Source organism: Phascolarctos cinereus, unplaced genomic scaffold (genome assembly GCF_003287225.1).
Source record: "Phascolarctos cinereus isolate Bilbo 61053 unplaced genomic scaffold, phaCin_HiC Scaffold_3;HRSCAF=262, whole genome shotgun sequence".
Taxonomy (NCBI): Eukaryota; Metazoa; Chordata; class Mammalia; order Diprotodontia; family Phascolarctidae; genus Phascolarctos; species Phascolarctos cinereus.
In genome coordinates, this window is record NW_027555736.1 from 189,446,828 (window position 1) to 189,467,420 (window position 20,593).

Genomic DNA, 20,593 nt, shown 5'->3' on the forward strand with positions numbered 1-20,593 from the left:
ATAGTTTTCAGTTTACTTATAACAGTTATGTTCTCCTCTAGTGTCTTTTCACTCGCTTTTGCTTATCCTTCTCTACCCTGTCCCTCCCCCCAAAAAAGCCTTATCAGATTTTAAAACTGTAGTTTGCAGTTGTGCTATTATTACTACAAATAGCAAATTAAACTACCTTTACTTGATGACCTGTTCCTAAATATTATAGCAGGGAGTATATACATAGATAACTTTCTTCATAAAGATAAGTTACAAAGAATTTTGTGACTTTTTGGCATTACTGACTGGTTTGTGTCCTAGTCATAGTTTCCACTTTTATCCCTTTGTAGCAGTTTTAAAAATGGGGGGGGGATGTGTTTAATTTTTGATTACAGCAATTTTTATTCAAGTCAATTCACACAAATGGAAACATGTGTTATCTGGCCCATCTTTGAGAACTCAGAGGCCTTCACATTTACAGAAATGTTATTAAGAGATCAGAAGTGGCAAAAATCATTATTCCTATTTCATAGTTAAAGTTTGCCCAAGGTTACATGGTGAGTCATTGGTAGAACTTTAAGTTTATGTTGTGTTAATTAGAGTTATTTAGAAATAAAGTGAACCTCAGTTTCCCCCTTTCAAAAAATTGAGATTCTTGTGTGTAAGAAACAGTAGAGTTGTAGTTGTGGAAATATGTATGTCACTTGCTAAATAATTTTAAATGTTTATTTATAAAAAAGATCAAATGAGTTCCCAAGAAGTGAATTGTTGGCTTAGTGTGGAGATGGTGTTCTATTTACTTTACTTTTGGACTTCAGTGGTAGTCTTCAAGACATTCATGTACTTAATAAATTTCATTTTACAGTAGCTGAATGAACTTATAGAATGATGCTTTTGAGAATTCATAGCCATTGAGATTTTAAATTCTTCACGTGGGAGCCTTTCTCAGTTCTTTCAGTATTACTTGGAAGGATACAAGTTGAGTTCTCTCAGGCTCTGTAGTAGTTGGGCTACTCAGAAAGACAAACAGGATTGATTTGTTTTGCTATACTTCGATAATTCTAGTCTTTGTAGTGACTTTTCTTCCAAAACTCTTGAGCGTTTAAGATTAGAGTATCTTCATTAAGTGAAGAAATTGAGCTTTAGGTTGGTTGTCACTTTCCCAAGGTCACCTAGCCAATCTGTAACAGAGCTGAAGGCATCAGAACTCTCAAGTTTCTGATTTCATGTTCATGACTTCCTCCTCCGGACCAGTGCCAAACAGATTGATGAAATGTCTAAAAACCAAACAAACTTGTTATCTGTTCAGAAAAGACTAGCTTGGGTATTAGGACGGGTTAAAGTAGAGTAATTTGTGTTCTGTGTAACGGATGAAATTATGAAAAGGATTTTTGAGATAATTATTAAGTGGTTTGTGGTCCTTTGAGAGAAACTGTCTAGTTATAAGAAGGCTTTTTTTTTTATGATGGTGTACCTTGTCATGAGTTGAGAAATTTGAAAGGGGAAAATACACTTTGCCTATTAAATAGGTTCAAAGTTATCACTAAAGGGTGGTCTACGTTAAGTCTTCTAGGAAGGCAGAAAATGTGGCTTGCCAGTTCTCTACTGAGTGGTCTACTACATGCTTTGTAATTTGAGGACCAGAAGGTAATAGGAGGTGCAAAGACAGCTCTAGTTTGTCCCTTGCTTGACATTTACCATAGGAAGGTACATAGGGGAAAAGCAGGTATCAGTAACCAGGGGTGAAATGGTTGGATGGTTTAGATTAAATTATAATAGTCAGGGCCAAACAAGTAGGCAGAGTAAGTAGCCAGGGATGAAGTATAATTTTAGGACAACCAAAGCCCTACAGTAAACTAAGTTGATAGTTTGTTTTTTATCATTGCCAAAGCATAGTCTCCAGGTGGTTGCCTTGTGTTGACATATTGTTTATTGGCACTCATTTGAACACAGGTTTGTCAAATGAATTGACAGTTAATAGCAAAGCCCCTGAGACACTTGAACTGAATTAAAAAGGGTAAGTTTTTAAAAGTAGAGAATGTAGGGAAGGTGCAGAAAAAGGGATATAGAATTTTACTTGAGTGGGGTGATCCAGTGGGAAGGCCCTTGTTAGCTGGATGGCAGCATGAAAACCTTTTAACTAGGCTTAAAAACTAGGATGAAAGTTCTTTTAAAAATGAATCATTTGACCTAATATGGCATCTAGTCTTTAAAACTATCTATTGCAACTTTGCATATTGATTTTTGTAGCCAAAAATTGTACACTGAGCTAAAAGGGATCCAGTGAACCAATTTATTTTCCCTTCTTGATCTTCTCTCATATATACATATGTGCACTCATGAGGTGCGAGGACAGGCGCGCGCACACACACATTCTTCTTTGTACAAGATAACAACAGATTTGTTTTCTAAAGGTCCATATTAAGAGGGCTTTGCACATTAATGTATTACATTGAATTGTGGAATAGGGATGAAACCCAGTTACATAATATTTGAGATTACAGTCACACATAGTCTTTAGTTTAATTTTACATCAGTGTGGGCCATTGACTATATACACTAGTCATCTTTCAGATATATATTCTTTTTTTAACAATACATAGACATGTCCCACCTAATTATCATTATATATTCCATGAGAACCTTCTTAGATGAGATTTTTTTCAATCTGTACCTATTCTCACTTAGGGAAATCCCAATGAGAAAATTCCTTATACCAATGCAGATCAACTCCTGTTTTGCAAGCTATAGTCTTATATAGCAGACAGGGGCATTGAGGGGTGATATGGCCCATTGCCGTGTGTGTGTGTGTGTGTGTGTGTGTGTGTGTGTGTGTGTCTTGAACACATGATGTTTCTTTAGGTATGAAATGCTGCATTTTCATGGTTTTCTTTTAGTTTCATAGAAAACTAAAGATGAGAGACATTTGTGGTTCTGTGAAAACAAATTAGACAAAACAACAGGGTCCTTTAATTCGTTAAATTGTAAATGTGAGATATGTTCTCTGGGTAGCCAAAATTCAGACAATAAAAGCTTAAGTTAGAGCTTTACAGCCTCAGATAATTTTGGGACTTGGGTGAGGGAAATGGGAGCTATTTATGTATGTATACATGCTATTAATCCTTAGAGATAATTTGATCATTTCTCCATAATATAATATAAATTATGATAAATTTCAGGGATGCATGTTTAGTGAACCATTTAAAAAATATTAGCTTCAGGGGGCAGCTAGGTGGCGCAGTGAATAGAGCTCTGGCCTTGGAGTCAGGAGGACCTGAGTTCAAGTTCAGCCTCAGACACTTAACCCTGATTTGCCTCACCAAAAAAAAAAAAGGCAAAAAATGTTAGCTGCTGAGGTTTTAATTAGACTTAGAACAATGAATTACCAAAGATTACTTTTGAACATTTTTGATTTATCAGAAATCATTAAAGTGCACATCCGCTAGCAGGCCCTGTGGGTATAGAAAGAATATTTTTTTATCTTTTTGAAGTAATTCTAAATAGTCCAAGATGCAGGACTGCCTTTTTTTTCCCCGTCAAAAAAGTTAAGATTCAGTTAAGGAAGTAAGAATTTTAAGTTTATTATTGTTAAATCTAGTTAAATCTGTTTACTCTTTTAGGCAATTGGGGTTAAGTGACTTGCCCAGGGTCACATAGCCAGTAAGTGGCAAGTGTTTGGTCTGAGACAGGTTTGCACCCAGGTCCTCCTGACTTCAGGGCTGATTCTGTATTCACTTTGCCACCTAGCTGCCCCAGATCTGTTTATTCTTTGTGAAGCATTTCAGCTTTGTAACTAAGATTTCAAAATTTTTATTTTTAAAGTTTGCAATATGCCCCACCTCCTCACTCCAAGGATGCCATCCTTTTTAATAAAAGGGGGAGAAACTATTATGTAAAACTAGCTACCACATAAATCAAGTTTGCTGTGGTATGTAGTCTTCCACACCCATGGCCTTCCACCTCTACAAAGAAGGAGGAGGTAAATTCTCATACATCTTTTTTGCATAATGTTGATATTTTTAAAAAGTTATTTCTCCTCGGCTAAAAAAAAAATTCAAGCTTCATAAGCTTGGGTTAAGTAAAGCAGTTTAATATCTGTTTTTGGTAATAGATCCTCTTTTTACCCCAAATCCATGATTATCCTAATGAATTGGAAATGATTCACTTCGAAGAAACTCATAACCTTTGTTAAATAAAATAAAATCATCATTCAGTTTTCCAAGCTAGCTGCAAAATGAATCTGATATATTTTTTAAGATTAGTGAGATATCACTTCTAAATAAAATGTTACATCTATCTCTGAATTATGAATATGTATTAAATTTATATCAAGCTTGGTTTTGCTATACAAAAAATATTATTAAATATAGTATTTATGATTAGCTGATGTAAATAGCTGTGTATGTCAACTGCTTAAACCTAGTTCATTTCCACTCACTCTTTTTCATCATCTCTTATCTCCCTTACTTAATTTTATGTACTTTTATCAGTGTTGATTCTTTGCTTTGCCGGTAGTGAGACACGTATTTATGCCTGGTCTCTATTATTTGATCTTAGGCTGAATAGTGGGGAAATTATTTCAGCTATTCAGTCAATAACTTAGGTAAGGCCTTAAGACCTTTAGGGAGTCAAGGATTTTTGTTTGGGAACTATTCATCATCATTGGTCAGTATATGTTGCTTGTTTTATCTTCAGTAGCTTCCTGTTATATCATGAGACCATAGATTTAGATCTTAGAAGTTATCAGTCCTGCCTCCTCATTTTCAAGATTAGGAATCTGTGGCCCAGAGAAGTTATGTGACTTGTTCAAGGACACAAAGAACTGATGTAGGATTTGAACCTGGGTCCTCTAATCTATTGTTCTCTCCAGTCCAATGATCTTTAATAGCATTCCATCATTGTTTACAGGTTTTTATATAAAATTATAATTTTTCCTTTATGATTTCCTCTTTAGCTTACGTTAATGCTCTAAAATGATGCTCAAGTACATAGTGCCTGGCACATAGTAGGCACTTAATATAAACTAGATTGATTTAGTAGGCCCTTAATGTTTGTCTGATTGATTGAAGTTCAAAATTAACTGAATTTGTAGGGTTCTTGAACCAGTAGTCACTAATTTTTCCTCTTGGTAAAATTAGTTGAGAACTACTTAAATAGGAAAATACTTGTTCTTGTGATAATTTTATTGAAATTAACTTCACATTTTTAATACTCTTGTTAATTTATATATTGTGGCAATGCTCTAAATTTGCAAATGTATGTTCAAAAAAAATTTATGGAATTGGTACCTTCAATAGGAAGCCTGTTAGTTTATGAGAACAGGTGGCAGGGTGATATCAAGATTTTATATACGATTACTGAAAAAAAGAGCCCTTGTTACCAGTTCCTTTAGAATTTAAGCCTCTATATTCTCGATAAAATAATGTCCTTTGTATTGGCATATATTTTCTTGTACTTAGGCCCTTTTTTATATAACTTGTCATTTAGCAGATGGGATTAGGAATTACGATTATGAAAGCTCCAAATTATTAATAAGTATTTATTTTGAAGCTTAAGGTAAAAAACAAAAACAAACTGCATGCGTAGCTGAAGGAACCTATCTCTTGCAGCTAGAAGATTAACACTTAGTAGAAATAAGGATTTTTGTTACTTTGATATTTTCAGCAAGATTCTACTGTTTTCTATCAATCAATCCAAAAACATTTACTGAGCACCTGCTATATGCCAGCTAGCAGTTGGGAAGTTTTTAAGCTGCTTACAGTCTATCAGAGAGACAACACTTACATATATAAGAAGATATGGAATAAAATATAAGGCAGTAGTGGAAAGTACTAAGAACTGGGAGAGATCAGGAAAGGCTTCATGTAGGAGGTAATGCTTGAGCTGAGCTTTGAAATGATGGATTCTAAGAGGCAAAGAAGTAAGAAGAGAGTATATCCAAGATCTATTTAAAATCATGGAACAGAAGGTGGAATGTTGGGTAAGCAAATAAGTCAGTTTGACTAGAGCTGGATGGTAAAGGGCTTTACATGTCAAACAAAAGCGTTTATATTTGACACAAAGGTAATAAGAAATCACTGAATCTTCTTGGGTATGGAAGTGACAAAGACATTATATTTTAAGAATACAGTTTTGGCAGCTATGTGAAAAATGGCTTAGAGAGAGGAAAGATTGGATCCAAAGAGTCCAATTAGAAGGCTATTGCAATAGCTAAGATGAGAGGTAATGAAGAGCCCAAAGTAGTGTAATAACCGGGTAAATGTGGTGGAAGCAAGAGATGTGTTAATAGATTCAGCAAGACTTGGCCAGTGATTTCATATGGGGGTGGGAAGAGTGAAAAGTCGAGGATGACTCCAAGGTTGGGAATTTGGATAACTGGAAAGATGATAGTACCCTTAACCAAAAAAAGGTGGGGGCAGGCTTCAGAAGGCAGATTGGGTTTGTCAGGGATTGGAAAGATTGAGTTGAATTTGAGATGACTGAGATATCTGTTGAAAATGGGCTATTAAGATTTCAGATATTACTTATTAGAGAAATACTGGGGGGAAGGGGTGCAGTACTAAGTGACTGAGTAAATTACTGTAACTAAATGAAACAGCTAGGTCATTTTTGTCATGTGGGTAACATTGGTTAATGCCAAATTTTCTATATTGTTTTCAAAAAGCTCTCTAGTCACCAGTAAGCCAGTAGCCCACAACATCCTGAGCTGAGTTAAACTCATACAGGTTGTGAGTAAATGAAAATATCTCATTTGAACAAAAATCACATTTTAAAGCTGGAAAGAAACTTCAGACAAATCTATTTCAGCTTTCTTCTTTTTATTTATGGGAAACTAAGGCACAGCGGAGAGAGAAGAGTCTATAAAATGTGAAGAGTAATTTGCTAGGTTTTTTTTTTAATTTTAAAGCAAACAATTCTTAACAAGTGTTTCTGATCATATTTAGTTATTAATCTAACCCTGAAATGCCATGATTCTAGCTTGGGTGCTTTCTAAATGTTTCTTCTTACTATTTGTTTAGCATGTAGAAAAACATATTTCAAAATAATTAATGACTAAAAATGGTACCTTTTTTTTTTAACACTTTTTATTTGGAAGAAGGTAGATATCCTGCTTGTGGAATTGATGGCTAATAAATTGCATAATATTGCTCTACTTAACTTTTATTAAGTTACAGATCGAAGGAGAATGAAAAAAGCCTCTTCCGTCCTCATTTGACCGAGGAGAGCAGTGGGTAGTAAGAGTAGACTGTGATATAGACAGTAGCTAGAGCTGCTTAGTATGGATTGTTCAGTGTACTAAATTTTTTTAAAGTACTAAGGTGAAATAACAGTAAGACACTTTTTAGAAAATGTCAACGCTTTAAAGCAGTAACTAAACTTTTTCCTTTGTCTTTTTATTTAGGTATAAATTTGCTAGAAATTCTTTAGGACCATAGATTTAGAAGTGGAAGAAAAGGTCTCTTGAGGTCATACACTCTCATTTTGCAGGTGAGGAAATAAAGTGCATAAGGTGACTTATCAAAGATTACAAAGTAGTCAGCAGTCAAAATTTGAACACAGGTTATCTGCTACAAATCTAGCACTACTTCCACTGTAATATTCTGCTTCCTTTTGCTTATAAATTATATTTTAAATTTCTGTTTGGCAGAATGTGTCATACTTCTTTGTAAGCCCTTCCCAATATCTAATATAATAGTCTTCCCTCAAGCAAGATATTCAGTACTTATTTAATGATAAATCCTTTCTTTGATGTTTTTAGCAGTTTACTTGTTTATGTAGGTGTGTTATGAATCTATCTCATTTTCCATGTATATCTTTCTTGATTTTTATTTTGTATCTACTTTGATCTTTGTTTCTTATGTGTGATGGTCTTAAAGTATCATTTCACTGACCATCAAGAAAGTAAGGAGCACTAGGCTATTTCTGAGCAACTTTGAGGGGCAACATGGTACAGTGAAAAAGATGCTGGTTTTCGAGTCTAAGGGTTTTGTTTTGAATCCTAATGCTTCCACTTTAATACCTGTAAGATGATGGGCCAATTACTTGGCTTCTCTGGCATTCAGTGTCTTCTGTAAAACGAGGAGTTTGGATGGCCTTCTAGCCCTAAATCTATGTTCCTGTTATTAAAAGTGGTTTGCTTTTTGTTTTTAAAGTGTCATTTTTTTGATGCAATACCCAGATTATTCTATATAGCATTGTTTCATAACTATAGTCATAATATGTGTTGATACAAGACAAGCTGTAACCATTGTTTTACATTTTAGTCATTGTCTGGATGTAGGACAGTTGAGTGAGAAGGGAAAACTTAAGAAGTCTAAAGAAATTTTATAAGCATAAAGGATTTTGTTATAGTGAGAATTATTGCTTGCTCTGCCAAATTGCCCATTTTCCCTCATCAGTCAGTTTGAGGATGTATGTTGGTAGGATAAAATAACTGAATGAGTACCCAGTTTGCAGTGCTTAGCCCTCTTTCCTACTTACCAGAATTCACTAAACATTTCAGTTCAACTTGCATACATTAGAGGTACTTTGCTTTGTTCAGATGGCATCTAGAATATTGTTTTTAGTCCTGGGCATCACAGTTTAGGGAATACATTGACAAATGAATGCAGAGATAAAATGTGGGTTACTGGGGACAGTTGAAGAAATGTTTTAACCTAAAGAAGAGATTACATAAAGGATGACATCTAAGTATTTGAAGGTACACTGTGTGGAAGAGAATTTGGACTTGTTTTGTTTGGCTCTAGAGGATAAAAGTAGGAGTAATAGGAAGTTGCAGAGACTTAAGTTCGATAAAAAGAAAAACTTTCTAACAGTTGGAACTATTCAAAAATGTAATGGGCTTTCTGAGGAGAGAATGAGGGTTCTCCATCATTGGAGGAACTTCAAAAGTAAGTAAGCCAGATATTGTAATGTCTACAATAATTTTAAATGGAATTTCTCTTTCTATCTCTTGCTGTTGGGCTTTGTTGGTAATATATAGAAATGCCGATGATTTATGTGGGTTTATTTTATAGCCTGCAACTTTGCTAAAGTTTATCATTTCAAGTAGTTTTTTACTTGATTCTCTAAGTATATCATCATATCATCTGCAAAGAGTCATAGCTTTGTTTCTTCTTTGCCTAATCTAATATCTTCAATTTCTTTTTCTTTGATTGCTAAAGCTAACGTTTCCAGTACTATATTGAACAACAGTGGTAATAATGGACATCCTTGTTTCACCCCTAATCTTATTGGAAATGCTTCTAGCTTGTACCCATTGCATATGATGCTTGCTGAAGGTTTTAGGTAGATGCTGTTTATTATTTTAAGGAAGACCCCATTTATTCCTGTGTCTCTAGTGTTTTTAATAGGAATGGGTGTTGTATTTTGTCAAAAGCCTTTTCTGCATCTATTGAGATGGTCATGTGGTTTCTATTAGTTTTGTTGTTGATATGATCAATTATTGAACCAGTCCTGCATTCCTGGTATAAATCATACCTGGTCATAGTGTATTATTCTTGTGATAAGTTGCTGTAATCTATTTGCTAACATTTTATTTAAAATTTTTGCATCTATATTCATTAGGGAAATTGGTCTATAGTTTTCTTTCTCTGTTTTGACTCTCCCCAGTTTAGGTATCAGCACCATATTTGTATCATAAAAAGAATTTGTTAAGACTCCATCACCTATTTTCCCAAATAGTCTATATAGTATTGGAATTAATTGTTCTTTAAATGTTTGATAGAATTCGCTTGTAAATCCATCTGTAAGCCAGATATTGTAAAGGGGAATTCCTGTTCCTGTACCATTTGGACTAGATAGCTTCTGAGGTCTTTTCCAACTCATAAATGATTTATATTTCTATAAGACCACTCCTAGGCTGTTATCTTGGGGAAAGGTGGCTAAGTTTGGAGGCCTGACTCTGACTCTCTGTCCTATAATAGCCAAGTAACTATCCAACATGTCTCCAGTCTCTCTTCTCAGTGCATCTTTTACATAGCTGACAAAATAATTTATCTGATATGCTGGTCTGTCATGCCCTTGCTAACTTACCTGCAGTGACTTACTATGACCAACTCACAGGATAAAATAGAAACTCAGTAGATTGGCATTTCAGGTCTTCTGCAGCCTTACTGGAATTTGCTTTTTAAGCTTTATACTTTACTCTCCTTTTTAGGTACAGATATGCTCCCAGCTGAACTACTACCCGTTGTCTTTCTCCATTTCCTATTTTTATCCTGTTTCTTCATCCCTCTCTAACTTCCCCATGTCTATGATACTCCCCCCCCATTAAAGTATAAGACTCTTTGAGACATTGTTTTTTATCCTCACCATACCATACAGTGTCTCACATGTCATAGGTCCTTTCTTAATAGAAATGAGCTGAATTTAATTTTATTTGGCTGCAGTATTGGAGTTGACGATTATTTAAATTTTCAGAAAAGAGAAAATAAGTACAACTACTGAGTAACTACTCATTTCTTCTCAAATACTTGAGCGTTTACCAAATAATTATATATTTTAGTGTGAATGTGTAACAATTTTGTTTACAGATTCTGTTCTGTCAGAGAAATGGAGTTAAATAGATACTTTTGTTTCAGAGTTTTTGTGAAAAGATTAGGTTGGAGCTCAGTTTTCCAAATTTGGGCAGATTAACAGCTACTACGGTAAAAAGCTAAAAGTAATTTTTCTTTTTTTTTTTGGTGAGGCAGTCGGGGTTAAGTGACTTGACCAGGGTCACACAGCTAGTAAGTGTCAAGTGTCTGAAGCCATATTTGAACTCGGGTCCTCTTGACTCCAAGCCTGGAGTTCTAACCACTGCACCACCTAGCTGCCCCTAAAAGTAATTTTTACAAAGCATTTAGTAATATAGCCAGTTGGATATCATTCCAGAGCTTTAAGGTGATCAGGAAAACTTGAGCTTTTCTTTTGCTAGGTTTTTACTAGGTTTACTAAAATGTCAGTATTGAAAAGTTCAAAAAAGGATTAAAAATAATATTGAATTCTAAACTCCCATTAAATTTAAATGTATTTGGATAAGGCCACAGAAAGTTTGTTTAAATTTCTAATTGTAGCATAGCCTTTATAACTCCTTTGGATTTAAGAGTGGTTTCGCTTTATTTGATTTTTTTTTTCTGGTGAAACAATTGGGGTTGAGTGACTTGCTCAGAGTCACACAGCTAGTAAGTGTTATGTGTCTAAGGCCGAATTTGAATTCAGGTAATCCTGATTGCAGGGCCGGTGTGCTATCCACTGCACCACCTAGCTACCCTAATTTAATTGATTTCTTGAAGATGTTAATAGTAAATATTTAATTTACCAGCTTTCAGAAATAAGTAGTGAATAAATATCAATGGGTTTCAGCTTAATTTAAGAGAACTTTCTTATACTATAGTCATCAAACAAAGGAACAGGCTACCTCACTGAATCAACTCAGCAAACAGTTTTTTCCCCATTTAACCTCTTTGCTTTTTATTTTGTATTTTTAAAAATTCAGTTTTGTTTTCAGTTCCAAATTCTCTCTTTCCTCTGCCTATCCCTCACCAATAGAGAATGCAGAAAGAACAAAGTCGTGTGTGTGTGTGTGTGTGTGTGTGTGTGTGTGTTGCGGGGGGGGGTGTGTGATGCAAAATAAATCCTGCATTAGCTGGGCAGAAAAGAAAAGAAAATGCTTTGACTTGCACTGAGTCTATCTCTTCTAGTCCTTTGGAATAGTGGGTTGTCATTATATTGACTTCTTTATGAGGAGGGAGGATGTTTCATCATGAGTTTTCTGGAGTTGTGGTTGGTCATTGTGTTGATCACAGTTCTTAAGTCTTTCAAAATTGTTTGTCTTTACAATGTTGTTATTTATAAATTGTTTTCCTGATTTTGCTCATTCCCTCTGTATCAGTTCATACAAGTCTTTATGGGATTTTTCTGAAGCTATTCTTCATTATTTCTTATAGCACGATAATGTTCTATCATATTCATGTACAGTAGCTCAGCCATTCCCCAACTGATAGGCATCCTTTCCGTTTCCAATTTTTGCTACCACAAAAAAAGCTTTTATAAATATTTTTGTATGAATAGATCGTTTTCCTCTTTTTTTAATCTTTTTGGTATGTAAACCCAGTATTGGTGGCCCTGAGTGAAAGGGTATGTACGGTTTAATAATTTTGTGGCTCAGCAAACACCCACCAGTATAAGATAATAAGTTTCCAGTCATTGTTAATTATTCAAGTCGAAGCTGGGTGGTCCTCAGCCTGTGGATATTATTATAAAAGGGATTCCTGTATGGAGTAGGACTAGGTGTATCCTTTCCAAGTCACATCTGCAAGTAATGAAAGTTGAATGTCATGAAACAATAAAATAGAATCTATTTAAGAACAAAAGAAGTTACACACAAAATTAGCTAAATAAAGTAAATACATTCAAGGAGCTTGATGATTCTGGTAAAGATGTCAAGAATATCAACTAAGGAATCTTATTGTTAATATCTTTGTGATATAAGTAATCAATCCTCTTAATTTCTTTTATAAGAGTCAACAGTAGATGGAGGTTCCAGCCTTGTAGTCAGAAAACCTGGGTTTAAGTCCTCTGGTATGATCATGCACTCAGTGGCATGTGGCTCCAAACTTTTTTGAATGTGTGCCCTAATATGTACACATTTACTTATCCATATTATATATACATATATGTACTTAGTATCTACGTTATACAGTTTTTTTAAAAATAGAAAACTGATGCAGTGATTCAAAGTGGCTGGTTGTAAGTTGTTTATTATAATACTTGGTTGTTGTTGAAAAAGAATGATACATAGATCCAAATGGAAGAAATGTGTCATTTATTGTGCTTTCTGAATTATGACATTCATTTTTCATTCCCATATACCAATTATGCAGAGATTTTTGTTGAAGTTCAGCTAGTAAATTTCCATCTTCCCTGATGCCAATAATTTTTTGAAAACTAAGAGGATCTTGAATTTTTATATTTTTTACAAATAGATTCAAAACCCACTGAAATGTTTTATCTGGAAGATTTTGTAAATAGATTAAAAATTGTTTCTAGTTTTAAAAGTATGGAGATATGAAGTTTTGTAAGTGACACATTTTTACAGGGTTTTCAGCAGCCCAGAGAAAGAATACTGGAAAGAGTACTGGTGAGAGAGTGATCAAAATTTGAGTAGTGGAGAGAGGATTATCAAAAGTGACAAATTCTGCAGAGAAATTGAATAAAACTGATAAAAGACCATCCAATTTCTTCTAGTTGATGACTTAGTTATTTTTGGGAGTAAGTTTGGAATTATGAATAATATGCGACTAAATAATAATAAAGTGACTAAAATATACATACTCTGATTCAGATTCCACTAGTAAGCATTAACCCAAAAAGAAAAAAGGTCTCCATATACAACAAAATTTTTAAGGGCTTTTTTTGTAGTAACAGACTGGAAACAAAGTAGATGCCCTTCAAGACTGCAAAATGAATTGTGATGCATGAATATAATGGAATATGTGACTACAGAGAAGAATGGAAAGATTTAAATGAACTAACTGATGCAGTCAAGTTCAACTGAGCCAAGAAAATGACTAAAACAATGCAAATGGAAGGAAAAATCACTACAAAATTAAAACTGCATGTTGTAAAATTACAAAGAACAAGCATGACTCCAAAGAACAGATATGGGAAGATATCTCCCACTCCTTTGCAGAAGTGGGAGGTGGTCTACAAGTGTGAAACTTGCTCTCTCAAGCAGGGAAAGCCAGGGAAACATTTAAGTGATGAAAATAAAAGACATCAATAAAAAAAAGATAATTGCTAACTTTGAAGGAAGCAGTTTCAGTTGAGTGGTCTAGTCAAGCATAATGATGTTTAGAACCTGGGAGATAGGAAAGATAGTGGTACCCTTGAAAGAATTAGGGGAGTTGGGAAGACTTCTAGTTTTGGAGGGTGGGAGATAATGTAATGTGATCTGCAATATAAATCACAACCCATCCACATTCACTTTTCCATCTTGGCTCATTCTGTCTCTCTAGAAAGGAAAATTAAGGGATGGAGCTAGTAACCTGGAACTGGGAATATGTTGCTGCACTATGGGGAGAGGAGAGGTAATTGTGTTAGAGATAAGGCCTGCAGTTGGATTTCTTAGTGTGAAGTTAGAGTGGAGCCCATTTTCCCACCATTAGATTGTTTTCCTCTTGTCATGCTGTGCCCATGGAGGGGTGGGTTGCATAGCCCCTACTTTGGAGACTACTGGCCCAAGCAGTTTTCTTAAGAGTATTTTTATCTGTGAATAGTTTCAAGTACAGGAATTCCCTATAAAGATAAAATCACAGGTCCAGTGCCGCTGCCACCCCCCCCAAAAGTCTTACATAAAATTTGTATTTAAATCAGATTGGTAGCTGGTAGAAGAAAAGGTTAACCTTTGTCAGAAAAAGAGAAACTCCTTACTTTGCTTGGGTGATTTTCATTATGCATCTATAAAACAAAGTCCTTTTTTCCCCCCCCCCCAGGATTCTCTATTTCTCCTTTTATTTCCAAGATTTCTTCTCTTTTTTACTTGTATTAGAGTTGCTAATTTTTAATTTTTATGTTCTTTTAAATTACATTGATCTTTTTTCTGTTTTTATTATAAATTTTCATAGATTTAAATTTTTTTCTGAAGACTGCTTTACCTGCATAAGTTTGTGTTTGTTATCTCGTTGTTGTAATAAACTTGACTTTATTATAGATTATATGATTTTTTTTTCTTTATTCAGGATGTCATTACTTAGGCTTCATATAGGTTTTCATATTTTGTTTTATGTTTACTTCAGTACTATTTTGTTTTATGATTTGTAAAGGATGTATTTATTGTTTCTGCTTTTTTGCATGTTTTGTTCCTTTAAACCTAGAACTTGACGGGTTTTTGTAAAGGTACCATGGGATATATACTAAGAAGGATATATTCTTTAATATTCCCATTCTGAAGTGGCCATAATTTAGTGAAATTTAGTTTTTCTAACAATTTGTTCAGCTCTAGATTTTCCTTTATGTTCTGTTGGCTTAATCTAGCTCCAGGAGAGGAATATTAAAGTCTTTTATCAATCAACAAACTAGTTAAATATCTTACCATGTGCTAGACTTTGTGCCAATTATGGGGATGCAAAGAGAAAAGTGAAAGTGTCCCTGCCTTCAAGTAGTTTATATTGTAAAGAGGGAGAAATTCTGTGTACATATATAAGTATATACAGAATATATACAAAATGAATACAATATAGCTTTGGGAGAGAGGGCTCTAGTTGCTGAAATGGTTGGGGAAGGCTTTACCCTTGATGTGAATTTTTTAGGGAAGCTAAGGATTCTAAGAGGCAAAGATAAGGAGGAATAGAATAGCATTCCATATCCTGGGTACTGGGCAGGAGTACCCAGCCCAGAAGAGCTAAGCACTTAACCTTCCTAGCCCCCCTTTAGCTTAGCCCTACCTAACACTTGACAAGGCTAGCTGTGGAATTATAAAAGGGGGGTGGAGACTGAGGGCTGGCGGGTGTTCATGGTGGTCAGGTTTTTACTGAGCTCCAGCTGCCTTCAGGTTTCCTTCTTGAGTTCCTGATCAGGTGATTGCTAAAGGGGAGTTGGTTTTTTTTTATAGACCTTTTATTCTTGAAATTGGATGCTTTTAATCCTTAAGTCATGAAGTTGGGTTTTAATTAGATTTTATGGCCTACAAGTGCTCATTACATTTTTTTAAGCCTTTGAAACTGTAGGATTGGCCTATCAATAGCACGGACACTGAAGGTGGAGTGTTGTGCATAGAAAAATCAAGCAGAGCCAGTACGTTTGGAGCATGGTGTGAATGGAGAGATGTAACATAAAAGAAGACTAAAAAGGAGTGAAAGGACCACATTGTAAATAACTTTAAATGTTTAGTAGAGTTTATATCTGATTCTCTTTGAGCCTGTAGAGTAGAGGAGTGATATGGTAAGACCTGTGCTTGAGTAAGATCTTTTTGAAAGTTCTGTGGAGGATGGATTTGAGAGGGGAGAGACTTGAGGCAGGAAAACTAAATAAGAAGCTATTGCAGTAGTCCAGGTGATGGGTGATGACCTCCTGAATGAAGGTAGTGATTGTGTGAGTAGAGAGAAGATGAGAGATACATGAGAGATGTCATGGAGAAAGAAATAACTTGTGGAGTGAATCTGTGAGTAATTGAAGATGATACAGAGGTTGCCAACCTGGGTGACCAGGAAGATTCATTGGTGGAGTCCTCCACAGTAATAGGAAAACACCAACAAACACAAACATTTTCAAATACAAAGAATGGGGGAGGGGGTGACTCTCATTACATATAGCTTATCAGTCATTCAACAACCATTTATAAAACACCTATAATGTGCCAACAGTACTAAGCACTGGAGATACAAAGAAAGGCAAAACGATCTTAACTCTCCAGCTTATGGTCTAATGGGGGAGACAACATGAAAACAACTATGTATAAGAGGTACAGGCTAGATGTATTCTCAGAGGGAAGGTCAAGGTAATCTCAGTGGGAGGGCAGTAGAGGAGGTTAGGAAGAGGAGGGAAAAGTTTCTTGTAAAAGTTAGAGTTTGATCTTGGAGGCCAGGGAACGTAGTGGAAATGATTGTGTTTGATCCTAAAGGTAATGGGAGCCGCTGGAGTTTATTGAATTGGGGTTTGAGGGTAGGGTGACATGGTGAGCCCTATGGTTTATGAAGTTCAGTTTGGTAATTGAATGGAAGTGGGGAGAGGCTCATGGCAGGCAGACCAACTGGAATGGTCCAGGCATGAGGATTTGAGGCCCTGGGTTAAGGTGATTGTAGCATCAGAGAAGGGGAAGGGAGTATATTTAGGAGATATTACAAAGATGAAATCAACAAGTCTGAGCAACAGATTGGATATGGGGGTGAGAGAGCCAAGAGTCGAGGATAACACCTAGATTTTGAGCCTGCGGGACTTAGAGAATGTTGGTATCCTTGATTCTGATAGGAAAGTTTGGAAGAGGGGAGAGTTTGGGGGAAAAGATGAGTCCAGTTATGGATATAATGAATTTAAGATGTCTACTGGACATCCCGTTCAAGATGGCAATTGGGTATAGGAAAACAGGAGTTTAGGGCCAGATAGAGATTAGAGCATCATCCAGATAGAGGTGACAATGGAATCCACAGGAGCTCTGACGAGAGATCACAGAGCAAAACAGTCTAGAAGGAGAAGAGAACAGGGCCAAGGACAGATCCTTGGGGCACCCCCACAATTACTTGACCTGACCTGGATGAAAAATCTAGCAGTGTAGGGCTGAGCAGAAGCAGTCAAACAGGTGAGAGTAGAACCAAGAAAGAGCAGTGTCAGGAAAGCTAAGTAAGAATAAAGTTATCAGAGGAAGAGAGTGATCGATAGTGTCAAAGGCTGCAGAGAGGTTAAGAAGAATGAAGATTAAGAAAAAGACCCTTGGATTTGGCAATTAAAGGTCATTCATTGTTAATGTCAGAAAGAACAGTTTTGGTTCAGTAATGAGGTCAGAAAATGAGAGGAAAGGAAGTGGAGGCAATAATTAGAGAGGGCCTTCTCTAGAAGGAAAGATATAGAAAGGTAGCTAGATGGGGATGGGTGGATCAAGGGAGAGTTTTTTGAGTATTGGGGAGACATGTTTATAGACAGCAGGGAAGCAGCCAGTAGACAAAGACATGGAGAGATTGCAAATTAGTAAAAGAGTGGAGATGATAGATGGGGTAGTGTGTTGAAGAAGACAAGAAGAAATTGGATCATATGTGTCCACGTAGAGGTGTTTGCCCTGGAATGAGGTGAAAGGCCTCCTCTTCATGTAGGAATTTTGTTGTTGTTTTTAAGCATATTCACTTGAGCAGGGAATTCCAAAGTTTGTCTTGATTGCTGTCTGAATCTTCTGATCTTTTCTATACATTTTCATTAAACGCTTCAATGATATCTTTTTTGATATCACTGTTATTACCCTCCTCTTCCCCTCATTTTTCCTTTCCCTTTGCAGATAAACCCCTCTTTTGGCAAGAGTAAATGTTGCTACTACTATAAATATTTTTGTACCCATGTGTTATTTCCCTTTCCTTTTCTTTTCTTTTCCTTCCCTTCTCTATGGGGCATATGCCTAATAGTGATAACCCTGAATCTAAATATTTGCAGTTCGGTGACTTCTTAGGAGTAGTTCCAAATTGCTTTCTAGAACAATTGGACCACAGAGCCACCTTAATAGTAAACTATCTTGTCCTTCCACAAATCATTTTCCTTTTTATGTCCTCTTTGCCAAGATATAACCCCAGAATTGTTTTAATTTGCAATTCTCTTATTAGGTTTGGAACATTTTTTCATGAAATTGTTGTTAGCTTACCTTTCTTCTTTTGAGAATTGCTTGTTTTATCCTTTAACCATTTATCTAATGAGGGATGATGGCTTTTTTTCTGTATGTTTGTATTAATTCCCTGTGTAGCTATGATATCAAACCTTTCTGAGAGAAATTTGCTCTGCAGTGTTGTCTGAGCTATTTCATAGTTTAAAAAAAATTCACTTGGAGCAACAAAAGGTCAAGAATAACTCAACCTAATTGCGTTGTCTATATTTGTGTAGTTATGCAGTTTTTGCTATCAAAGTTGTCCATTTTATTTTCTGTAGTCCTTGTCCTTTGTTTGTTCAATTCTTCCCCAAACTGTAGTTGTGAAAGGTTATCTTCCTTCCCTACTCCTGTAATTTGTTTATCCTATAACCTTTAATATCTATGTTATATATCTTTGAAACTTATTGTACTATAGTGTTGATCCAAACCTAATTTTTTTCAAGACTGCTTTCCATTTTTTCCAACAGTTATTTTCAAATAGTGACTACTAGAGTAATTGTCCTTAGCTTTATCAAATTTGATTGCTTTTGAGTCTTATATACCTAATCTGTTTAACAAATTTACTTTTCTATTTTTTTAGCCAGTACCAAAATTTTTTTATGATTATTACTTTGTAGTACAATTTTACTTCTAATATTTCTCTAGTACCCTTCTTTCTTTCTTTCACTATCTTCCTTCAGATTCTTGAAAATTTGTTTCTCTGATAAAATTTTATTGTTATTTTGTCTAGTTTTCTAAAGTAACCCTTTTTCTTATTTTGATAGTTTGGTATTATATAAATTAATTTAATAATATTATAATTTGTATTATGTTAGCACCACCTAAATATGAGCTAATAATAGTTACTTAAGGCTGTATTTATGTAAAAAAGTTTTGTAGTTGTATTTGTGTAATTACTGTGTGTCTTGGTAAATGGACTGCCAGATTATAGTTGTTTTGAATGGAATTTATTTTCTTTCACTTCTGTAATTTGTTGGTGTAATATATAAGAAGGCTGTTGGTTTATGAATTTATTTTATATTCTGCTGAAGTTATTTTTTCAGTTAATTTTTAGATGAATCTCATCCCTTAGACTGTCTTATCATCTGCAAAAAGTGATAATTTTATTTCCACTTTGTGCTTAATAATACTTGTTGGTTAATTACTTATTCTCTCAGTGTTATTGCTATAGCTAGCATTTCTAGAGCTATATACAATAATAGTTGTAGCAGTGGACATCTTTATTTTACCTCTGATCATATTGGAAAGGACTCTAGCCTTTCTTCATTACTGATAATGCTAGTTCATGATTTTGGGTAGGTACTTTTTTAGTGTATTAAGGAAAGGTCCATTTAATCCTATGCTTTTTAATGTCTTAAACATAAATGGATATTGCATTTTGTGAAAAAGCTTTTTCTGCGTCTGTTTTTATTTTGTGATTTGTTTTATATGGTTTTTATTGATTTTTGTCATGTCTTATAGAGAGCTAGCCTTGAAGCCAGGAAGACCTGTGTGCAAGTAATCCATCTGATACCTACTGTCTATGTCACCCTGGGCAAGTCAAACTCTCAATGATACTGGCAATTCTCTTAGATTATAAATTCTAGAGAAGGGGGTGACATGGATTAGTAGACAGAATTTCCTCATTTGGGAATTCCCTTTAACAACAAAATCATAGGTTTAATCCCTATCTCTTTCCCTTGTCATTGCTCAAACATTATGCATGGAGATCTTTAAACATTTTCTTTTTTAAATTATGTGTTATATGTATATTTTTTGATAAGCAAAAATCTACCTTTTCACCCTCCACACTGAAACCCCTCCCCCAGTTGAAAACAAAAAGAAAACCCATTACAAACATTGAGTGAAGCAAAACAAATTTCTGTATTGGTCATGTCCCCTCAAAATTTGTCTCATTTTGCTCTCTTGAGTCTTTCATCTCTTTATCAGGAGGTAGGTAGCATGTTTCATCATTAGTTCTCTGAAATCACAGTTGACCATTATGCTGATAGATGTTCTTGATTTCTTTCAAAATTGTTTGTCTTTTCCATATTGTTTTCATTGTATAAATTTTTCTCCTGATTCACTTCACTCTGCATCAGTTCATAGTTGGTTTCTCTGAAACTATCATTTTTTATAGCATAATATTCCATTATATTTATTGTACCATAACTTGTTCATCTACTCCCCAATTTATGGGCTCATCCTCAGATTCCTGTTTTTTGTTACTTCAAAAAAAATGTAAATTTTTTTGCACATCCTTTGTTAATGTTTGTTTTGCTTAGGACTAATCCCTCCCTTAACCTGCCTTTCCTTGAA

General features: G+C 35.0%; 1 protein-coding gene across 4 annotated transcripts in view; it reads left to right on the forward strand.

The window, feature by feature from the left end:
• Positions 1-20,593, forward strand: part of CTDSPL2 (CTD small phosphatase like 2) — a 106,988-nt gene that overhangs the window by 1,162 nt on the left and 85,233 nt on the right. Inside the window, exon 2 of one of the 4 annotated variants that reach the window (XM_021009310.2) lies at positions 7,373-7,458. The exons of the other annotated variants lie outside the window; for them this stretch is intronic. The gene's annotated coding sequence lies outside the window, so the exon portion shown is untranslated. The remainder of the gene's footprint in view (positions 1-7,372; positions 7,459-20,593) is intronic. 4 annotated transcript variants of the gene reach the window in all.